Raw genomic sequence first — 25260 nt, forward strand, 5'->3', positions numbered from 1 at the left:
AAAACATTTATGCAGCATTGAAGGTCCCCAAGAACACAGTGGCCTCCATCATTCTTAAATGGAAGAAGTTTGGAACCATCAAGACTCTTCCTAGGGCTGGCCGCCCAGGACAAACTGAGCAAACGGGGGAGAAGGGCCTTAGTCGGGGAGGTGACCAAGAACCCAATGGTCACTCCAGAGTTCCTCTGTGGAGATGGGAGAACCTTCCAGAAGGACAACCATCTCTGCAGCTTTCCACCAATCAGGCATCTATGGTAGAGTGGCCAGACGGAAGCCACTCCTCAGTAAAAGGCACATGAAAGCCCGCTTGGAGTTTGTCAAAAGGCACCTAAAGACTCTCAGGCCCTGAGAAACAAGATTCTCTGGTCTAATGAAACCAAGATTGAACTCTTTGACCTGAATGCCAAGCGTAACATCTGGGGGTAACCTGGCACCATCCCTACGGTGAAGCATGGTGGTGGCAGCATAATGCTGTGGGGATGTTTTTCAGTGGCAAGGACTGGGACACTAGTCAGGATCGAGGGAAAGATTAACGAAGCAAAGTACAGAGATTCTTGATGAAATCCTGCTCCAGAGCGTTCACGACCTCAGACTGGGGTGAAGGTTTACCTTCCATCAGGACAACGACCCTAACCACACAGCCAAGACAGTGCAGGAGTCAAGTGGCTTCGGGACAAGTCTCTGAATGTCCTTGAGTGGCCCAGCCAGAGCCCGGACTTGAACCCGATTTGAACATCTCTGGAGAGACCTGAAAATAGCTCTGCAGCCACGCTCCCCATCTAACCTGACAGAGCTTGAGAGGCTCTGCAGAGATGAATGGGAGAAACTCCCCAAATACAGGTGTGCCCAGCTTGTAGCTTCATACATAAGACTCAAGGCTGTAATTGCTGCAAAAGGTGCTTCAACAAAGTACCGAGTAAAGGGTCTGAATACTTATGTAAATGTAATATTTCAGTGTTTTATTTGTAATAAATGTACAAACATTTCAAAAAACCTGTTTTTGCTTTGTCAGTATGGTGTATTGTGTTTAGATTGAAGAGGGTGGGAACAAATGAATCCCTTTTTAGAATAAGGCTGTAACAAAATGTGGAAAAAGTCAGGGGGTCTGAATACTTTCCGAAGGCACTGTATTGGTAAAGCCACTGTTTTAAATGTGGAGATGTGCAATATGATGATCCCCTTATGCAGTGGTCTTGAAAGCAGTGCAGTTGTACAGATAGATTTAAGAGGCCGAGTCATTAGAGAAAGATGTATAAGACATGTAAAGAGTTAAAACTGCCACTTTATCGGTGACCACTTGTCTATATGGGCAGTCCTTGAAGGACATCTGTGTTCTCTATCATTTGATGTGGTTTGACTCCCAGATAGGAATCCCTAAAGGGAATGCAATTGAAGATATACTCAAATACGTTTCAATATAAATTGGACCAAGCTTCATAAATGTGCTCTTACTTTTGTGTACCATAGTGTATTTATCTACCATGTTAGTCAAGTAGATAAGTACTGTACAGTGTGTGCCACACATCTAATTTGTTCAATATGTTTTACTGTGCTGGGGACTCCATTGATGTTCACACCATGCTCCGTAGTTAGAGTTAAATAAACAGGGGGAGTGGAAAACCTGGTTTTCCCCAATCAGGACCTTGTTCCACAATATAGACTGGTGTAGCTAACCCATTAGACCCTGTCTGTATGAAAATGCACAGCTCGTATATGCATGTTGGAATGTGTAGCCTATTATATGATCTGTGCTGAGACCCTGATCTCAAATTAAATGAAAAGTGCCCATAACCCATAAAACACTAACATGAAGCAAATCCCCTTTGGGATTTTAAATGCAAAATTTGGTAACTAAATCAAGGGTCAGTAAACCAGTATTGCAGTCTCTACTAATGCCCACTAAGTGAGAACATAAGCAGTTCTCTATATATTGCTTTTTCTGCATATGATCTCAGGGTCTTACTGTGCTGTAATGGTGGTGCAAATGTCACTCCTATTGACCAGGAGTTCCTCCTCCTCTAAAAACCCTTCTCCTGGGGACTGGGACCTTACAATGAGTGGCATTCACCCCAACCACAGTAGCTAAGACAGACCCAGTCCCTGCTGGTTCTTAAATCCACGGCCTGGTCAAAGCACCAGGATGGAGGAAGTAGAGAAAGAGACAGTATTCCAGACCCCAACAGGGTCTTCAAAATCTGACAGATGTGCAGCTTTTTCATGCAAAACTGGATTAGTAAAATGGTGAGGTTTGCTAGTGCAGTGCTTCCTGGGTTCTGTTGGGCACTTCATGTACAAAAGGCAACATTGCTCGTATTTGGAATCCCTGGACTACAAAAGAAAGTGCCTGGACACTTGTTTGAGAGTATACGTGTACATATAGATGTATATTTACTGTATGTTCTGTGAATAATTCCTATCTGTTTTCCCAGAGTAAAGATGTACAGTAAGTAACCACAAAGCTGAATGTACTGTACATGACCATCATTCTAGTCCTGTCTATACTTGGTTCTAACTTGCATCTTTTGTCCTGATCTTGTCTACATTCTGATTGTGCCCACATTTTGTGACAGGTGTAGATGATCAAAAGACACATTGTGAATAAGATCATCCTGCCCACCTCAGGAGCTAGTCAGACACAATCTATCTGTAACAGATCAACCATTTAAATCATAATTATTCATCAATGAAATGTATTTATGAAGCCCTTTTTACATCAGCCGATGTCTCAAAGCGATGTACAGAAACCCAGCCTAAAACCCCAAACAGCAAGCAATGCAGATATAGAAGCACGGTGGCTAGGAAAAACTCCCTAGAAAGGCCTGAACCTAGGAAGAAACCTAGAGAGGAACCAGGCTCTGAGGGGTGCCCAGTCCTCTTCTGGCTGTGCCGGGTGGAGATTATAACAGAACATGGCCAAGATGTTCAAACGTTCATAGATGACCAGCACGGTCAGATAATAATAATCACAGTGGTTGGTCAGCAGGTCAGCACCTCAGGAATAAATGTCAGTTGGCTTTTCATAGCCGATCATTCAGAGTTAGAGACAGCAGGTGCGGTAGAGAGAGAGTGCAAAACAGAAGGACCAGGACAAGGTAGCACATCCAGTGAACAGGTCAGGGTTTCCTAGCCGCAAGCAGAACAGTTGAAACTGGAGCAGCAGCATGACCAGGTGGACTGGGGACAAAAAGGAGTCATCAGGCCAGGTAGTCCTGAGGCATATTCCTAGGGCTCATGTCCTCCTAGTGAAGATGGAGAGAAGGAGAAGACGAGAGAGAATTAAATTCACACAGGACACTGGATAAGGCAGGATAAATACTCCAGATATAACAGACTGACCCTAGCCCCCCTGACACATAAACTAATGCAGCATAAATACTGGAGGCTGAGACAGGAGGGGTCGGGAGACACTGTGGCCCTGTCCGATGATACCCCCAGACAGGGCCAAACAGGCAGGATATAACCCCACCCACTTTGCCAAAGCACAGCCCCCACACCACTAGAGGGATATCTTCAACCACCGACCTACTACCGTGAGACAAGGCCGAGTATAGCCCACGAAGATGTCCCCCACTTCATGAACCCGAGGGGGTTGCCAACCCGGTCAGGAAGATCACGTCAGTGACTCAACCCGCTCAAGTGACGCCTCCCACCTAGGCACGGCATGGAAGAGCACCAGTATGCCAGTAACTCAGCCCCCGTAATAGGGTTTGAGGCAGAGAACCCCAGTGGAGAGAAGGGAACCGGCCAGGCAGAGACAGCAAGGGTGGTTCGTCGCTCCAGTGCCTTTCCGTTCACCTTCACACCCCTGGGCCAGACTACACCCAATCATAGGACCTACTGAAGAGATGAGTATTCAATAAAGACTTAAAGGGCGAGACCGAGTCTGCTCCTCTTACAAGGATCGGCAGACCATTCCATAAAAATGGAGCTCTATAGGAGAAAGCCCTGCCTCCAGCTGTTTGCTTAGAAATTCTAGGGACAGTAAGGAGGCCTGCGTCTTGTGTAGCGTAGATGTAGGTATGTACGGCAGGATCAACTCATTAAGATAGATAGGAGCAAGACCATGTAATGCTTTGTAGGTTAGCAGTAAAACCTAGAAATCAGCCCTAGCCTTAACAGGAAGCCAGTGTAGAGAATCTAGCACCGGAGTAATATGATCGAATGTTTTGGTTCTAGTCAAGATTCTAGCAGCCGTGTTTAGCACTAACTGAGGATTATTTAGTGCTTTATCCTAGTATCCAGAAAGTAGAGCATTGCAGTAGTCTAATCTAGAAGTGACAAAAGAATGGATACATTTTTCTGCATAATTTTTGGAGAGAAAGTTTTAGATTTTTGCAATGTTACGAAGAAGAAAGAAAGCTGTCCTTGAAATATTCTTGACGTGTTCGTCAAAGGAGAGATCAGGGTCCAGAGTAACGCTGAGGTCCTTCACAGTTTTATTTGAGATGACTGTACAACCATCAAGATTAATTGTCAGATCCAGCAGAAGATCTCTTTGTGTCTGAGTTTAAAAGTAAAAAATGTGCCGCCATCCACTTCCTTATGTCTAAAACACAGGCTTCCAGGGAGGGCAATTTTGGGGCTTCACCATGTTTCATCAAAATGTACAGCTGTGTATTGTCCGCCTAGTTTTGTTTCCAAATGACATTACCAAGAGGTAAAATATATAGTGACTAACAATAACGGTCCTAAAACAGAACCTTGAGGAACACCGAAATTTACAGTTGATTTGTCAGAAGACAAACCATCCACAGAGAGTAACTGATATGTTTCTGATAGATAAGATCTAAACCAGGCCAGAACTTGTCCGTGTAGACCAATTTCCAATCTCTCTGTGGATGGAATGTGGTGATCAACGGTGTCAAAAGAATGTGGCGATCGATGGTATCAAAAGCAGGTCTAGGAGCACGAGGACGGACGCAGAGCCTTGGTCTGACACCATTAAAAGGTCATTTACCACCTTCACGAGTGCAGTCTCAGTGCTATGATGGGGTCTAAACCAGACTGAAGCGTTTCGTATACATTGTTTGTCTTCAGGAAGGCAGTGAGTTGCTGCGCAACTGCTTTTTACTTTTTTTTTGAGAGGAATGGGAGATTCGATATATGCCAATATTTTTTTGTTGTTGATTTTCTGGGTCAAGGTTTGGTTTTTTCAAGAGAGGCTTTATTACTGCCACTTTTATTGAGTTTGGTACACATCCGGTGGATAGGGAGCCGTTTATTATGTTCAACATAGGAGGGCCAAACACAGGAATCAGCTCTTTCAGTAGTTTAGTTGGAATAGGGTCCAGTATGCAGCTTGAAGGTTTAGAGCCATGACTATTTTCATTAATGTGTCAATAGATATAGTATAAAAAACTTGAATGTCTCCCTTGATCCTAGGTCTGGAGGAGTCTGTAATTTGCTTTCTAATGATCATGATCTTTTCGTCAAAGAAGTTCATGAATTTATCACTGCTGAAGTGAAAGCCATCCCATCCTCCCTCTCTAGCTTTCCGACAGTATCAAAAATACATTTTGGATTGTTCTTATTCTCCTCAATTAAGTTGGAAAAATAGGATGATCGAGCAGCAGTGCTCTTCGATACTGCACGGTACTGTCTTTCCAAGCTAGTCGGGAAGACTTCCAGTTTGGTGTAGAGCCATTTCCATTCCAATTTTCTGGAAGCTTGCGTCAGAGCTCGGGTATTACCAGGGAGCTAGTTTCTTATGACAGATGTTTTTTGTTTTTGGGGTGCGACTGCATCTAGGGTATTACGCAAGATTAAATGTAGTTCCTCAGTTAGGTGGTTAACCAATTTTTGTACTCTGACGTCCTTGGGTAGGTGGAGGGAGTCTGGAAGGGCATCTAGGAATCTTTGGGTTGTCCAAGAATTTATAGCACGGCTTTTGATGATCGTTGATTGGGGTCTGAGCAGATTATTTGTTGCAATTGCAAACATAATAAAATGGTGGTCCGATAGTCCAGGATTATGAGGAAAAACACTACGATCCACAGGAAAGCCTTTTGGAGTGGGTTGGTGGACTTTTCCATGTGAATATTATCTGCCATGACTACTAGGACCGATAGGAATTCAGGGAACTCAGTGAGGAACGCTGTATACGGCCCAGGAGGCCTGTAAACAGTAGCTATAAAAAGTGATTGAGCAGGCTGCATAGATTTCATGACTAGAAGCTCAAAGGATGAAAATGCAGTATTTATTTTTTGTAAATTGAAATTTGCTATCGTAAATTTTAGCAACACCTCCGCCTTTGCTGGATGCGCAGGGGACATTGTCACTAGTGTAACCAGGAGGAGAGGCCTCATTAACACAGTAAATTCATCAGGCACAAGCCATGTTTCAGTCAGGCCAATCACATCAAGATTATGATCAGTGATTAGTTCATTGGCTATAACTACCTTGGAAGTGAGGGATCTAACATTAAGTAGCCCTATTTTGAGATGAGATATCACAATCTCTTTCAATAATGACAGGAATGGAGGAGGGCTTTATTCCAGTGAGATTGCTAAGGCGAACACCACCATGTTTAGTTTTACCCAACCTAGATTGAAGCACAGACACGGTCTCAATGGGGATAGCTGAGCTGACTACACTGATTATGCTAGTGGCTGACTCCAGTAAGCTGGCAGGGTGGCTAACAGCCTACTGCCTGGCCTGCACCCTATCTCATTGGGGAGCTAGAGGAATTAGAGCCCTGTTCATAGATAAGAGGAGAGCACCCCTCCAGTCACTCCTCAGCAGGCCAGGCTTGGTCCTGTTTGTGGGTGAGTCCCAGAAAGAGGGCCAATTATCTACAAATTCTATCTTTTGGGAGGGACAAACAGTTTTCAACCTGCGATTGAGTTGTGAGACCCTGCTGTAGAGCTCATCACTCCCCCTAACTGAGAGGGGGCCAGAGACAATTACTCGATGCCGATACATCTTTCTAGCTGATTTACACGCTGAAGCTATGTTGTGCTTGGTGACCTCTGACTGTTTCATCCTAACATCGTTGGTGCCGACGTGGATAGCAATATCCCTATACTCTCTACACTCACCAGTTTTAGCCTTAGCCAGCACCATCTTCAGATTAGCCTTAACGTCGGTAGCCCTGCCCCCTGGTAAACAGTGTATGATTTCTGGATGATTCTTTTTTAAGTCTAATACTACAGGTAATGGAGTCGCCAATGACTAGGGTGTTCAATTTGTTAGAACTAATGGTGGGAGGCTTGGGCGTCTCAGACCTCGTAACGGAAGGAGTAGAGACCAGAGATGGCTCGGCCTCTGACTCAGACTCGCTGCTTAATGGGGAGAACCGGTTGAAAGTTTCTGTCGGCTGAATGAGCGACACCGGTTGAGCATTCCTACAGCATTTCCTTCCAGAAGCCATAAGAAAATTGTCCAGCTGTGGGGACTGTGAGGGGATTTATGCTACTATCTGTACTTATTGGTGGCACAGAAGCTGTTTCATCCTTTCCTACACTTTAATTACCCTTGCCTAACAATTGCGTCTGAAGCTGGGCTTGCAGCATGGCTATCCTTGCCATAAGGCGATCGTTCTCCTGTATATTATGAGTACAGCGACTGCAATTAGAAAGGCATAATGTTAATATTACTACTTAGCTTCGGCTGGTGGAAGTTGTGCAGAACCATGTCCAGATAACGTGTCAGGGGTGAAAAAAGTTGAGCGAGGAAAAATAAAAAATATAAAACGGTAATTAAAAAGTAAAAAACATAAACAAGTCTACAAATCTTTGACAGATGGCACTATTGACTGATTACATAAATATGTCTTACAATAAATAAAAAATATTATTTTGAAAGAATAGATGTGAAATAATTAGCATAAAGCAAGGGACCCGTAAATCTGGTCACAATGCAGACACAGTGGACAGATAAGACAGATTTTATTTGATTTCTGCATTGTTGGGGTTAGAGCTTGCAAGAAATGCATTTCACTGTACTTGAAACTTTTAATACCATGCGTAGAATCATTTCTGGAAGTGTGGGTACAATCAGAATGTAGACAAGATCAGGACAAAGGACCTATTTTAACACCAGGTATAAACGGGGTCTCTGAGTTTAATGCCATCAGATTATTTGCCACATTTTGCCACCGATCGTGGGCGTTTTTCTCTGAGTGCCATTGCAAAGCCCCCATCTAAAAAAAGATGCCTCTGACCATCAACGCATGTGTGAATCCAAATGTTCTTCAAATCAGTTTGCCTTTTTCTTCCACGTCAAAGACATTCTCAATGACATTCACATTTTTGTTACTTGGTGCTCTATTCAATCTGTAAAGCTGAATCAATACAGATTCTGCCATAGAAATGTAAAGGTAATTTCCGATTGTGCCGACATTTATCGACGTTTACCATGAATGCAGCCTCTGCTAAAGCACGAACATTACCTTTAAATTTAAATCACGCTGTAAAGCTGAGTTTCACAGTGCAGATTGAATAGAGCCTTTGATTATAATTCTGATCTGCATCATTACTGTGTATTTCCACATAACTGTCACAGTGTGAACTGAACACAATTGACTTTTACTTTTTCAAAGCTCTCATCATGCTTTTGCAATGACAGTAATTGCTTGAGTGGGCCGCCCCCATTCGTTCCTTCTTGAGTGTTTTTGTATGATATTGGAACAAGAGTACTGTGTTTCTGACCATGTATTTGTGGGACAGGGTGTGTATGTAAAAAGAGAGAGAGAGAGGGAGGCAAAGGAAAGGAAATATATTTGTTGGGTGGGAGTGGGTTTTTGTTCTGAAGAATAACAACCATCAACAATAAAAATGTATTGAGACAAAGGGCTACTTGTATCTTTGTGTTAAGTGTTTCCCTTCATATGGTATGACTTTACAGTCGTGTAAAGACAAATGATGATGTCATTCACTGCACTGTATAGTCTACTGTCCACTCAGCTCCAATGGCAAAGCATCTGTCTGCTTATGATCTCATGTCCTCCTCTCTGAAATGTACAGCACTGCAAATACTCTGTGGTTTTATTATGGTCTCGTCAGCTAGAGTGGAGAGAGCTGACAGCTGGAGAATGACTTCCTGTCTGTCTGTAGGGCCTTGACCCACTGTGGTTTCTCCATACGGATGTGGTCTGTTAGCATCAGTGGCCCTGGATCAGGTGACATCCGATCTCTCTCCCTTTCAAATGTTTTCACTCTTCCCATATTTTTCCCAATAAGTATCCTACCCACCCCGTCTCTCTGTCGTCATACCATTCTTCTCACTCTCTGTGTGTCCTAATCTCACCCTCTCTCTCTTGCCTGCCCCTTATCTCTGCATCTGTCCTCAGCTCTCTCTCTCTTTTCCCTCTCTCCTCTCTCCTCCGTTGGTGCTGTCCTCACGTTTGGTAAGGTATCTGGACCGCAAACTTCCTCCCTCAGTGTGGGCTATGGTGACTAATTCAGTGGGCCTGCAAAGTGATCCAGTGTTTAAGCAGAGAGACAAGCCAGATTAATTAGAGGACAAGACCCTGTTGAGTTGGGGGACAACTCCTGGCCACGTAGACATCGAATGTGATGTTATGTTCACTTAACTTTAAACCACACGGGTATTCGGCCATGTCCGAATAACCGTACTTGCGTTCCAAATAGTAGGCATTTTGGGTTTGCGAAAAAGTGAAGTCTTGTAGTATGTCAAATGTCAACAATTTTGTATGCCTTGAATGCCAGGATGTCATACTAATTTCGGCTTTTCATCTAGTAAAATTTGCTGCACACCATTGAGGAAGAGAATTGTGTTTCGAGACCCACATGGTTTTGACGTGATAATCAGCTGAGGGGACGCACTGTACCACCATGAACAAATGGTGGGAATCAACGTAATTGTGCATTAGATAAAGCATTCTCAGTAGGATGAGCCTAGTATGCTGATATTTGTTCCTTACTGCTGCTTATTCTCTTCCCCTTCTATTCCTTCCTCTCCTACTCATGTTGTGGATCAATAAATGCAGATAAGCTCTGACAGTCAGCAGCTGCTGTGTTGAGGAGGGAGAATGAGAGCTGCTGCTCTAGATGCACTGCGTTCCACTTGTTACCAAAGACAGCTCCGGTGTTCGGCTAGTTGATGGAAGATGGTGTGAAAGTCAGTGATTTCAGCAACTGTAGCATGCTGTGTGTCGAAGTGCATAACGGTGTCAGTTTAACAGCGAAATGTTTGTTATCCCCGAAAGGCTCAACTTTACAAATGCTAATAAAACACCAAAAGTCTCCAAGGGAGATACCGTGAATGCTTTGGAGGTTGACCTTGCCCGAACTTCAGTGGGAAAACAAACAGAAGAGTCTTAGCATTCCTTTTCAAATGGCACTGGGACCCAGGAACTAACGGGTTGCCACCAGGGAGGAGAATTTACACAGCTATACACAGGCCATCACATCCACACGTTGTGTGATTGCTGGAAACAATGTCCCACACCAGCAATCGCAATGGGGGATAATGCTTGTCCCCTGGGTTCAGCAATGTACGCTGTTGCACACACACATGTACACACACAAACACACACACACAAGTCCAGCTGTTATCTTGTCCCACCCTCTGTGATATTCATCTTGTTGGATGTGTACAAAGCAGGAGGGTCTGCTGGCTGCAGCAGGTCTTAGCTCATTAGAGCAATGTGGGGATTGAGGTGTGGGCCAGATGGCCACTGTCTGACTGCCTTGTTCCCTCACTGGTTTACAGCTACAGTCCATTTGACTGGATCCCTTATATCACCTGGTGTGTTCTCAGCTCATTGGTTGTCACTGTGCATACACTGAATGCAGAGGTTCAGACTGTTCCAGTCCAGCACCCAGGGGCAATCAGTGGAGCCCAGGCCTGATAACATGATTCAGTGGATGCATGGCTGACTTCCTCTCAGACCTCTTTTTATCACACTTATCCTTTACCTTCCTCCATCTCCCTCCCAATCCTGTGGAGACTTGGCTAACTGACTGACTGACTGACTGAGCTCCTGGATATCTTTGTGTTACCTCTTTTATTGGGGGCAAAGAACAACAAGTGCTGCAGCCCCTTTGTATTTCTTGGCCTCGGTTATTATTTCTCTTTTTATATTGATTTACAAGGTCTCTCACCAGAAAACCTTCAATGGGTAACATAATGAGGGAGATAATGCCCATATATTCAGCCATGGTATTTTTCACAGAGGATACTGTCCTGTCATTAGTACAGTTATAGAGATGTTGAGCCTCGGGTTTGCTGGGAGAGAGCTTGTAAATGTTCGGGTCTGTGGTAGAGAGGTCTGTGGGAGAGAGGTCTGATTCCGGTCCCCCTTGCTCGCTCAAGGATCCCACCCTGCCTCCGAGGAATCCCGGAAGTCCCCGGCATCTACGTTGCCGAGAGAATCCACGTTTACCCGAGTTCCCCCGGGAATCTCTGTCTGCCGACACGCCTCTTCCGGAGCCTATGGAACTCAGCAGAGCTAGATTGTCTCATGCAGAATGTTTACGCAGACTTAACACCAAGAGTTGTCTGTATTGTGGGACTACAGGTCGTTACGTGTCTACATGTCCATTAATAGACCTGGCTCATCAGTAGGTACGAGTACGTTGGTGGTCCACACAGAGAATTTCCCATATCCCCTTACTCGTACCCCTCTCCATGCCATCCTGTTGTGTGGTGACTGGTCGAAATCTCTCCGGGTACTCATTGACTCTGGGGCCGATGAGGGTTTTATGGACACTACCCTGGTGTCAGAGCTGGGTATCACCACTCAACCATTCCACATCTCCATTCCCATGGATGTCAGAGTGCTGGATGGGTGCTCTATAGGCAGAGTCACCCACAATACGGTTCATATCAACCTGCGAGTGTCAGGGAACCACAGTGAGTCTATGCTGTTTATGCTCATCAAGTCTCCTGAGATTCCCGTGGTGTTGGAGTTTTCATGGCTCCAGCGACACAATCCCCTTATCAACTGGACTGCTGGTGCTATCATGGGCTGGAGACCACGACTGCGTGATCGACCTGTCGGGTCCGGAGACCAATGCGCTGGAAACATACATCGAGGACTCCTTGGCTGCTGGGTGTATCTGTCCTTCTGCCTCCCCCGCCGGGGTGGGGTTCTTCTTTGTGGAGAAGAAAGACAAAACCCTGTCCTTGTGTATCGACTACCTGGGCCTGAATGACAGTTACCTGCTACCACTCATCGCCTCGGCTTTCGAGCTGCTCCAGGAGGATACTATTTTCTCAAAGTTGGACCTTCAGAACTCCTACCATCTGATGTGGGAAGGAGACGAGTGGAAGACGGCCTTAAACATGGCTAGCGGGCACTACGAATACCTGGTGATGCCATTCGGACTGACCAACGCTCCTGCTGTATTCCAGGCCCTGTTTAACGACGTTCTCGCGACATGTTGAACCGGTTCGTGTTCGTCTACCTCGACGACACCACCGTCTTTTCACACTCAGCTCAAGAACATGTTCTCCATGTCCGACAAGTCCTCCAGCATCTCCTGGAGAACCAGCTTTTTGTTAAAGCAGAAAAATCTAATTCCATCGCTCCACCATCTCCTTCCTAGGATACATCATCGCTGCAGGTAATGTGCAGATGGATCCCGGAAAGGTGAGAGTGGTGGTGGATTGGCCTCAACCCACTTCCAGAGTGCAGATGCAACACTTCCTGGGGTTTGCCAATTTCTATCACCATTTTATCCGGGGTTACAGCACCCTGGCTTCCCCCCTTTCAGCACTCACCTCTCCCAAGGTCCTGTTCGCGTGGTCTCCAGCTGCTGACCAGGCGTTCCTGGATCTAAAGCATCGATTCACTACAGCTCCTATATTAATACATCCGGATCCGTCCCATCAGTTCGTGGTGGAGGTCGACGACTCAGACGTCGCAGTGGGGGCAGTCCTGTACTAGTGTTCTACCCAAGACCAAATGGTGCAACCCTGCGCCTTCTTTTCCCATCGTCTTAACGCCACTGAGAGGAATTAAGATGTGGGAAATCGAGAACTACTCACAGTAAAGATGGCGTTGGAGGAGTGGAGGCAATAGTTAGCCTATTGAGGACCCCTTCGAGATACAATCCCGCTAAAGGGATTGGTTGGACAACAACCAGTGAGATAGCACGGCGTGATTTTTTTTTTAAAAAAATCTAAAAATTCAAATTCAAGTATTATACGGCATTTTAAAGATACTCTACTTGTTAATCCAATCACATTGTCCGATTTCAAAAAGGCTTTACGGTGAAAGCAAAACATTAGATTATTTTAGCATAGCACCTTAGCAAAAAAGAAAAGAAAAAAAAGCAATTTTCCAAGCACGGACAGCCATCACAAAACCAGATATACAGCTAAAATTAAGCACTAACCTTTGACAATCTTCATCAGATGACACTCCTAGGACATCATGTTAGACAATACATGCATTTTTTGTTCGATCAAGTTTATATTTATATCCCAAAAAATTTACATTGGCGCGTGACGTTCAGAAAATTTTTTCTCCCCATAACTCCCGGTGAATAGGCACATTTAATTTACAGAAGAACTCATAAACGTTGACAAAATGTATAACAATTATTTAAAGAATTAGAGATAATCTACTCCTTTATGCAACCACTTTGTCAGATTTCAAAATAACTTTATGGAAAAAGCACATTGTTCAATATTCTGAGTACAGAACTTAGCCTTCAATGCTAAGCTATACAGTAAGCCTACAACCACGGCGTCGACAAATCTCTAAAAATATGTTCGAAATATTGACTTACTTTTGCTGATCTTCGGCGGAATGCACTCGGATGGGCACCCACTTCCACAAGAAATGTTCATTTGTTCTGCAAAGTCCATCATTTATGTCCAAATACGTCCGTTTTGTTGACCCATCCAGAACACTTTACAATGCCATGTGGCGTGGACGCAAATCCATAGACAAAATGTTCAAAGTTCCATTACCGTTTGTAGAAACACGTCAAACGATGTTTACAATCAATCCTTTAGGATATTTTTAACGTAAAATTGCGATAATTTTACAACCGGGCAATAGGTATTCATCCCAGAAGAAAAATAAAACGAAGTCACGAGCACGCGCGTCATAAGACGCCTGTACTCAGACTGGCCAGTGATTGACTGAGCCACAATTTTCTGCCCGGTAACAGGTGACGGAGGAAACCAGTTCCTAAAGATTGTTGACAGCCAATGGAAGAGTTAGGAGGTGCAACGTAAATCCTATGTCACTGTAGTTTTTCAAGGGATTCAAAAGAAAAACTACATTTCTAATTTCTCCCACTTCCTTATACAATTTTTCTCAGTTTTTTTGCCTGCCATATGAGTTCTGTTATACTCACAGACACCATTCAAACAGTTTTAAAAACTTCAGAGTGTTTTCTATCCAAATCTACTAATAATATGCATATTACATTTTCTGGGCCAGAGTAGTAACCTGTTTAAATTGGGTACGTTTTTCATCCGGCCGTGAAAATACTGCCCCCTAGCCCCAACAGGTTAAAGGGGGCGGGACACCCATTCATTGTGTGGGCTGATCACAAGAACCTGGAATATCTCCGCACCGCCAAGCGTCTCAACTCCAGGCAAGCTCGATGGGCCCTGCTATTCACTTGGTTCAACTTTACCATCTCCTACTGCCAGGGGTCCAAGAATGTTAAGCCGGATGCGCATTCGCGCTGCTATAGCCCCGCTGCTACACCCTCGAACCCCGAGACCATCGTCCCTACCTCGTGTCTTGTGGCTGCACTCATCTGGGGTATCGAGAACTAGTTCCATGAGGTTGTTTGCAGGGGGCCCGGCTAACCGGATGTTTGTCTCAGACGCTGCTCGTTCCCCTGTCCTGGAATGGGCTCATTCCTCCAGACTTGTCTTTGTGCGACAACGTTTTTGGTGGCCCACCATGGTTCCTGATGTGTCTCCACGTTCGTCGCCACCTATGTGGTGTGTGTGCTCAGAATAAGACTCCACAGCAAGCTCCCGCTGGCCTCCTTCAACTACTTCCTGTCCCTCACCGACCCTGGTATCATATATCCCTGCCAGCCTGTCCTCCGGGTTTCACCCCCAGTCTAACGGGCAGTCGGAGTGAGCCAATCGGGACCTGGAGATGACTCTTTGTTGCCTTGTCTCCGCAAACCCCACCACCTGGAGCCAGCAACTTGTGTGGGTGGAATATGCCCGCAACACCCTTCCCTGCTCGGCCACTGGTCTCTCGCCTTTCGAGTGTTCGATGGGATATCAACCCCCACTCTTCTCTGAGGAAGAGGTCAGCATACCCTCGGCCCAGATGTTCATCCATTGCTGTCGCCGTAACTGAATGAGAACCCGGTACGCTCTTCTCTAGACCACTTCCAGATATCGACGACAGGCGGACCACCACCGGACCCTGGCTCCCCGATATAGTCTCGGGCAGAGGGTATGGCTGTCCACTCGGGATCTGCCCCTCCTGGTGGAGTCCCTCAAACCTTCGCCCGTTTTATCGCTCCTTTCCCCATCTCTAAGATTCTTAGCCCCTCTGCTGTTTGTCTTCTGTTGCCCCGCACCCTCCGTATATATCCCACTTTTCATGTCTCTAGGATTGCACCTCTGTCTCTCAGCCCTTTGTCTCCTATTTCAAATGACCCAACTATACTGATGTTCAATTGATTTGTTCTGTAAAGAGTTGGAAATTAACAGTAGTACTCCAAAGTCAAAGATGGCCCATGGATGTGGGGTCTCTCTCTCTTTCTCGCCCTCTCTCCCCATCCCTTCTTTTCTTTTCCTCTCCTTATCCCTCCTGTAGCTATGGAAGACTGATGCAGTGTGGAGAGGACCGGAGGACAGATCTGATAATGCTGTAAAACAATCTATTTCCCACCTATCTGGTGTATGTGACATTAAAACATCTAAAAAGAAAAATACCCGGGGCAACATGGCATGATTGGAGCAGCGGTTCTTCTCCTCTGCCTTTTAATGTATCCTTCATAACAGGCAGTTCAGTATGCCAGGCTATGGAGCCTGCCAGCCAGTGAGCTCTGAACTCCTTCCGCCCTTCATCTCTGCAGACCCGGAACTGCGACCTGTGTGGTTTCCCCAGAGATGATTAATGCCAAGCTGGCCGGACACACTGCTCGCTGCATCCCCAATGAGGGCATGGCCATTCAGGCAGCCACACCTGTTCCCTTCTCCTTCCTGTGCTAGCTGGCTACACCTCTTGGGTTTCTCTCTGCTTCAAAATAAGGGCCTCACTTCACTCACACTGTCTTTTATATGCAGTCAGATGACTTTCATTCTCAATCTTCTCATTTTACAAAACACTCTTTCTCTACCCTATTCCACGCTCTCTATCTTTAAAGTACTTCATTATATTGTAAATAGTTTATCCATAGTGTATTATTGTGCTAATAAATGTTCTATAGATGCTGTGCTGATTATACTTTGAGAGTTAAAAAGCATGTTATCACATGTTATCAACAAACTATTGTCTGGACACAGTTTACAGTGCCTCCGGAAAGTATTCAGACCCTTTACTTTTTCCACATTTTGTGAAGTTACAGACTTGGTCTACAATTTAATAAATTGTTTTTGTTTCTCATCAATCTACACACAATACCCCATAAAACCAAAGCAAAAACAGGTTTTTATATTTTTATAAACTGAAATATTAAATTTACATAAGTATTCAGACCCTTTACCCAGGCAATTACATCCTCGAATCTTCTTGGGTATGAAGCAAGCTTGGCACATCTGGACATTCAGAGACTTGTCCCAAAGCCACTCCTGCGTTGTCTTGGATGTGTGCTTAGGGTCATCAAGGATCTCTCTGTACTTTTCTCCATTCATCTTTCCCCCGATCCTGACCTGTCTCCCAGTCCCTGCTCCTGACAAATATCCCCACAGCATGATGCTGCCACCACCATGCTTCACCATAGGGATGGTATTGGCCAGGTGATGAGTGGTGCCTGGTTTCCTCCACACGTGACGCCTGGCATTCAAGCCAAAGAATTCAATGCTGGTTTCATCAGGCCAGAGAATCTTGTTTCTCATGGTCTGAGAGTCCTTTAGGTGCCTTTTGGAAAACTCCAAGTGGGCTGTTTGTGCTTTTAACTGAGGAGTGGCTTCAGTCTGGCCACTCTACTATAAAGGCCTGATTGTTGGAGTGCTGCAGAGATGGTTGTCCTTCTGGAATGTTCTCCCATCTCCACAGAGGAACTCTGGAGCTCTGTCGGAGTGACCATTGGGTTCTTGGTCACCTTCCTGACCAAGGCTCTTCTCCCCCGATTGCTCAGGTTTGCCTGGAGGCCAGCCCTAGTAAGAGTCTTGGTGGATCCTAACTTCTTCCATTTAAGAATGATGGAGGCCACTTTGTTCTTGGGGACCTTCAATGCTGCAGACATTTTTTGGTACCCTTCCCCAGATTTGTGCCTCGACACAATCCTGTCTCAGAGCTTTACGGATAATTCCTTTGACTTCATGGCTTAGTTTTTGCTCTGACATGCACTGTCAATTGTGGGACCTTATATAGACAGGTGTGTGCCTTTCGAAATCATGTCTTATCAATTGAATTTACCACAGGTGGACTCCAATCAAGTTGTAGAAACATCTCAAGAATGATCAATGGAAACAGGTTGTACCCAATCTCAATTTCGGGTCTCATAGCAAAGGGTCTGAATCCATGCCCTGTGTCTGCATTGTAACCAGATTTCCAGGACCCTTCCTTTATGAAAATTATTTAATGGCTATTCTTTCAAAATAATATTTATTTATTTATTGTAAGACACATTGATGTAATCAGTCAATGGTGCCACCTGTCATTGATTTTAAAGGGCAGAATAATTATGATTTAAGTGCTTTCTCTTTTCAGATCTGTCTACACTTGTAAGATATCCAGACACAATGTCAGATCATAATGTGTATTTTGATTGTCTACGCTTGTCTAAAAATGTGGGTGCAGTCAAAATGTGGACAAGATCAGGACAAAGGACGCAAATATGAACGAGGTAAAAACGGGGCTAGAGATGTTCATACCACATTGGTAGACTGTCCTGCACTGACCTCTCACATCACCCTCCAACTTAATTATGAGTGAAAACATTTTTCTTCCAGGCTATTGTTGTTAATCTCCTTCCCTGTCTGTATCTGGAACTCCAGGCATTGGGGATCCTCTATCTGCATTGGGGATTCCACTGGCATGCTACTGTACAGGCCATGCCCACGAATCCACACATATCCAAAGATGAACTGTTTAATATTTGATTTCTGTACAGGTTACACTTATCGGCAGAGGGGGAACTTTTTGTAAAAATGCCTTCAGAGACTCTTGTCAGACAGGATTGGAGCAGAATAATTCATATATGTGTTTTTCCTTCCTTGCCATCCCCCTACCCTTGCCTCCATCTCCCTCTCTCCATCCATCTCCCTCTCATAGCAGGCGGGGTGAAGGTCACATTTGGAGGAATGGGGAGCTTCTGTTCTGACAGCTGGTGGGAGGTCTGGGGAGCTGGCTGCAGATCTGGGTCTCTCCCCCACACTCCCCCCTGGTCCCTGCCCTCTCGTTGTCTGTCAGCGGTGCCGCACAGCTCCAGGTGACAGAGTCGCAGCCCGCTTTGAGGTGGTGTGTTTTGATGTTATGTCACTCACTGTGTCACTCACTGTTACTCACTGCGTATGCAGATAATTTACATCTGTCTCAGCATAGACCTGCCACACTATAGCATTAATATAGCATGGTAATTTATTATCCAAATGCAGCGTCCGTTAAATAACTAATGCATGCACTAAGGACAATATTAATTGGCACTTTCATTGTAAAGGATGCAAAACTGTTAATGTGTTGTGAGGATGACTTGTTGTGGACATGGCTCTTCTGTTGCCTGGTGTGATAGTTTGAGCCTTCTGTGACAAAACATCCCAGAGTTTGTACGTATGTACAAGTACAGCATGATATGGAGACAATGAACACTATCCGACTTTACAGTGCACTTGACACATGTCTTCATGGATGCAAATACAGACGGTAATGGCCAAATGCGTGCAAGTATTACACACACACAAGAGTAATGACACCTTTATCAATAAGCCTATGATAAGGTCATGGTTTTATAGCCAAGATAGAATGACATTCAGTGTGACAACAATTTAGTGAGAGGAATACAGCCAGTACCTTGAACTAGTAAATGGAATAACCGGACATCATTGATTGTTATCTCTTTCCCATTTCTGCACTTTAATAGGCATACAATAAGAGCGCTGCAGATTAAATGCACACAGACAAATGAGCTGTGCTCAGACTAGACAAACACAGCCAATCATGTCAGTCGACAGTAGGAGTGAGGGTTAAGACGTCTGCATGCATCCCATCTGAAACGGTTAGAAACAATTAGCGCGTATATTATGACAACATATTGTGACGTTTTTGTTCCTTTTGGTCTTCGGCAAGGGTTTTTTCGGCTGCTCGTGCACACAAATGTTTTTCTTGAGTCAAGCCGAAGTTCAGTAGCTGAAGTCTACGCCCCTTAGTCAGTGATTAGTCAACAGTAGGGATTCTTCAATGAAGTCTTTGTTGTCATTCAACGAGAGACCACTCGTTTTCATGCAGATTTTTTCACTTGAGAAATATGTAGGTCGATGTAAAATAGTGCAACTAAGACCGAAATCTTAACTAATTGCAGATTTCTTTAGTTATAAACTATTTTTTAGGAAGTGTACTGTCTACTGCGTCTCAAGAGGGACAAACAGTAATATTGGAGTTTTTAAAAGTTTTTCAAGCTAAAGTCTTTTAAGGGAGGATGCAAGGCACAGACGTTCACTTCAACTAGCCGAGTTCTGCTAGGGGCAAACCTAGTATGTGGGCGCCTTTAGGGTCAGGGCCACTTGCTTTCTTTCACAGAAACACATACACACATGCACACACCCATGCAAGCATTAACAATCTCAATCACACGCAAGCATACACACTGGCTGGCTGGCTGGCTATGCTGTGAATGATGGGATAAAAGTGTCAGAGAGCATCAGTGGATGAGACAGGCCTATGCTCAAAATGCTGATTAGTTGCTTTGTCTGATATGACTCTACAGTATCAGGCAGATTGTCATAAAATAACTGCGTCAGGAGAGGTGGATTAGTGGAGACCATCATAAGAGTTGTGTGACTGAAGTGAAATTCCAATAGAAGAGTGTGGGAAAATATAAATAGACAGAGTTTGGAGGGAGAGTGAGTGAGTGAGTGAGTGAGTGAGCGAGTGAGCGAGTGAGTGAGTGAGTGAGTGAGTGAGTGAGTGAGTGAGTGAGTGAGTGAGTGAGTGAGTGAGTGAGAGGTAAAAAAAGTAGTCTTTTGAGACAGATTCAGTGAGAGACAGTCTTCTCACTGTCTGATGATGCATCATCACACTGCAGCCATGCACCATTAATGGTGAAACTACTGTGGGATTCAACAAATGTCTTTAGAAAAATAATTACTCCATCTGTATTAGGAAAGCCTTTTTGTCTGCTTTGTCCCTGAAATTCATCTTCACATCTTCAATCAGCCACATGCAGAGAGTGTCACTGGCTTTTTGAATTGTAACATCACTAACCTTACGTTTCCTATCATTGTGATGTTGAGGATGATGATCATGGTTACGATTTGAATTTAAAGCCCCTGCTTTAACCCAGAAGGTGAATCTGGGTTAAAGCAGCTAGCTCAGTACAGAGCCTCTCTAGCTAATATTGGAAAGTACACCTCTGTGTCTCTGTCCTACTGAGAGAGTGAAACACTCCCCATCTGTTTCCCTCTGTGAGCTTGAGCCTACACCACCTGCCTAATTACCAATTACCAACTCTGTCACAGCATTGATGAGTCAGAGAGTGCAGCTATGTAAGAAATGACAAAAATAACAAATACATTTACTTTTCAACAAAGCAGGACTCTAACGGCCTCAAATTGCCTCCTCAGCAGCTGCTGTTGATTAAACACGTTTTGAGGACCTGCAGAGCTTTTTGGCTGTCGCTGCCTCGTTGCCTCCTGTTTCTCCTGGCTCCAGGTTTTGACTACATTGTACAGCTAATGTCAGAATTGACTTTTTTCGTAGCAGGTTAGTAGAATTTACGCAGCAGGTTAAGGTTAGGGTGAGCTAAAATGTAAACATTTTATCCAAATAGTCCTGTGTTTTCCCCACCTCCAGCCTCTTAGCTTTTCTTGGCACTCAGGCCATGTGTTGTTTGGATCCTGGCTCGGAGAGATTGTTTGCAGCCCTTCAGATGCTTCCCGCTCAGTTCCAGAGGAAGGAACAAGTAATTCCATGCTTGTGCCACTGAGAATCCGTCTGTCAGTTCCACTGCTTGGTGCCCTCAAATCAGTGTTTCCCCCCACAACCCTTTCTGTCCTGTGATGGGGGACCGACAGCACAGACCGGCCATGGAAGTGAAGTGAGGAGGCGCATTAGCGTGCTCCCTCACCGTTAAATCCCCTCTGATGTTTCTTGGATTTACCTGCTCCCTCGCTCTCTCATTCTCTCTTTCCCTTATCCCCACCCAATCTGCCAGACTGTATCTGCAATGCAAGAGTAGTCACAACCTTGTGTCGTGTCTTGACTATCATTAAGGTGTTTGACTGTTCTTTTATGAAATCAATTAACTATGTTTAATTATTACGCAATTAAATTAATCATATAACAATTAAGTAGTAACCTGGGGCATCATGGGAAAAGTTATGTAACGAGTTACTATCTCCCAACTAAACTCTAAAGATATAAATATCTTTTACATCAGTCACGGTCAATTCATTAATTCTTATTTACTTCCAGTCTCATTCTGAATGTAGCAAAGCTCTTGGATATCTGCACGAACCCTAGCATATACAAATTAGCTTAGTTAAATATTTACTAACTAACTAAATAATCACACATAATTACATAAACACACAAACAGGATAGCTTACATGTTGATTATTACACAATGCAATGAAAAGACCCTAGTGGACTAACCCGATATGATGACTTGTTACAAAAATGAAGAAAGAGCGGGAGAAGAGACAAAGGACTTCACTATCGAATGTACAGCTGATAACTATGCTCATGGAAATGTGAATACTTTGCACATGAACGACCACTCATTCGAAAAGAATAGCAATGTAAATATGTGATCTGATTCAGGAAACGTGGCATATATCGCAATTCATGACTTAACAGGAGAGCCGTTTGAACTTAAAAACATTTTTTTTATCAGAAACGCCTTGGGCAGAAACGCCTTCTTGAACATGTGAACTTTCATGTGCCTTAATAACAAACTTGAATGCCATCTGTAAATAGGAATACAATTGTTAAATTACGAGCCTTGTTGGTTAAGCCACAGAAAAAGTGAGCAAACTTCCCACTAGCCATGATTGGCTGAGATAATGAGTGGGAAGGACATGCCGAGAGAGGAGTTCAGATTGGCCTGCCATAGAAGCTGGTCAGTCTGTGTTGGTAATCCTGTCGAACACTGCTTTTAAAAAAATATATTGTGTAGTGGAGCTGTATAAGTGTGGCCCTCCACTTTCTGGAGGACCAAGTTTTGAGTATGATGGCTAAAGAGATGGATGAAACACCTTTCTCCGGATTTCATCTTTAAACTAAGGGCAACCATGGCATGGCATTCCTGAAAGGGAGACGCATCCATGCACAATTATGTATACAGGTAAGATAGTTTAGCGTTAGCTAGCTAACATTTTCAGATATTACTCGTTTTCCAATTTTGACAGAAAGTGGTTTCATTTCAAGCTAACGTTAGCTGGCTGATTTCCTAGCTGATGTTATTATTCGTTTTCCCAGAGCCGTTTGCTGTTCTAGTTATAGCCTAATGTTAGCTAGCTAACATTGAACATGGTTGGTTAGCTCCCAGTATTATGGCATTGTTGGCACTGTTCATTGTTGTTTGACTAGCTAACGTTATGTGACGTGTGTGAACTTACCTAGCTAGTAAGCTATATGTCTTAAGCTAAAGTGTACTGCTAGCTAGCTAGTGAACGTTAGCTGGCTGGCACCCTAGCTGTCATTAATATTCATTTCCCAGAGCGTTGTGCTATTCTAGTTATAGCCTGATGTTAGCAAGCTAACATTGAACATGGTTGGTTAGCTCCCAGTACTGTGGCATTGTTGGCACTGTTTATTGTTTAACTAGCTAACGTTAGCTGGCTGGCTCCCTAACTGATGTTATTATTCATTTCCCAAAGCTGTGTGCTGTTCTAGTTAGAGCCTAATGTTGGCTAGCTAACATTGAACATGGTTGGTTAGCTCCCAGCACTGTGACATTGTTGGCACTGTTTATTGTTTAACTAGCAACGTTGGTTGGCTGGCTCGTTAGCTAACGTTACGTGTGTACAACACCTATTGAATATGGCCGGTTTCAGTAAACGTCTGCAGACAAGTGTAATGAGCTGGTTAGGCTGTTTTCATGTTATCCAGAGGTAAACATATCATTGGCCAGAGCGTCAAGTGTGCACTTCGAGAGCGAAACGAGATGGGTGGGGCTGAAGCTTAGGGTGAGGGTGTGAACGATGCTGAATAAGTGTAGACAAAGAAGAACTCTTCACTAGATAGTAAAACATTCAAAAGTGAGATTTTCAAGTTGATCAACTTTCAAAGCAGAATTACTTTCTCATTGTTCCTCAAATGCAATGTATGATATACCATTTTGTAGCTCTGAGTCTCTACTTTTATATAATGTAAAAAAACACAATTTCAAATTTTGCTACATACAGTTGAAGTTGGAAGCTTACATACACATAGGTTGGAGTAATTAAAACTCCTTTTTCAACCACTCCACAAATTTCTTGTTAAGAAACTATAGTTTTGCCAAGTCGGTTAGGACATCTACTTTGTGCATGATACAAGTAATTTTTCCAACAATTGTTTACAGACAGATTATTTAACTAAATTCACTGTATCACAATTCCAGTGGGTCAGATGTTTACATACACTAAGTTGACTGTGCCTTTAAACAGCTTGGAAAATTCCTGAAAATTATGTCATGGCTTCAGAAGCTTCCCATAGGCTAAATGACAACATTTGAGTCAATTGGAGATGTACCTGGGGATGTATTTCAAGGCCTACCTTCAAACTCCATGCCTCTTTGCTTGACATCATGGGAAAATCAAAAGAAATCAGCCAAGACCTCAGAAATACAATGTAGACCTCCATAAGTCTGGTTGATCCTTGGGAGCAATTTTCAAATGCCTGAAGGTACCACGTTCATCTGTACAAACAATAGTACGCAAGAATAAACACCATGGGACCACGCAGCCGTCATACCGCTCAGGAAGGAGATGCGTTCTGTCTCCTAGAGATGAACGTACTTTGGTGCGAAAGGTGCAAATCAATCTCAGAACAACAGCAAAGGACCAAGTGAAGATGCTGGAGGAAACAGGTACAACAGTATCTATATCCACAGTAAAACGAGTCCTATATTGACATAACCTGAAAGACCACTCAGCAAGGTAGAAGCCACTGCTCCAAAACTGCCATAAAAAAGCCAGACTACGGTTTGTAACTGCACATGGGGACAAAGATCATACTTTTTGGAGAAATGTCCTCTGGTCTGATGAAACAAAAATAGAACTGTTTGGCCATAATGACAATCGTTATGTTTGGAGGAAAAGGGGGGAGGCTTGCAAGCCGAAGAACACCATCCCAACCGTGAAGCACGGGGGTGGCAGCATCATGTTGTGGGTGTGCTTTGCTGCACGAGGGACTGGTGGACTTCACAAAATATATGGACTAATGAGGCAGGAAAATGATGTGGATATATTGAAGCAACATCTCAAGACATCAGTCAGGAAGTTAAAGCTTGGTCGCAAATGGCTCTTCCAAATGGACAATGACCCCAAGCATACTTCCGAAGTTGTGGAAAAATGGCTTAAGAACAGCAAAGTCAAGGTATTGGAGTGGCCATCACAAAGCCCTAACATCAATCCTATAGAAAATTTGTCGGCAGAATTGAAAAAGCGTGTGCGAGCAAGGAGGCCTACAACCTGATTCAGTTTCACCATCTCTGTCAGGAGGAATGGGCCAAAATTCACCCAACTTATTGTGGGAAGCTTGTGGAAGGCTACCCGAAACATTTGACCCATTTTAATCAATTTAAAGGCAATGCTACCAAATACTAAATGAGTGTATGTTCACTTCTGACTGACTGGGAATGGGATGAAAAAAAATAAAAACTGAAATAAATCATTCTCTCTGCTATTATTCTGACATTTCACATTCTTAAAATAAAGTGGTGATCCTAACTGACCGAAGACAGGGAATGTTTACAAGGATTAAATGTCAGGAACTGTGAAAAACGTGGTTTAAATGTAATTTGCTAAGGTGTATGTAAACTTCCGACTTCAACT

This window comes from Salmo salar, chromosome ssa02 (genome assembly GCF_905237065.1).
Source record: "Salmo salar chromosome ssa02, Ssal_v3.1, whole genome shotgun sequence".
Taxonomy (NCBI): Eukaryota; Metazoa; Chordata; class Actinopteri; order Salmoniformes; family Salmonidae; genus Salmo; species Salmo salar.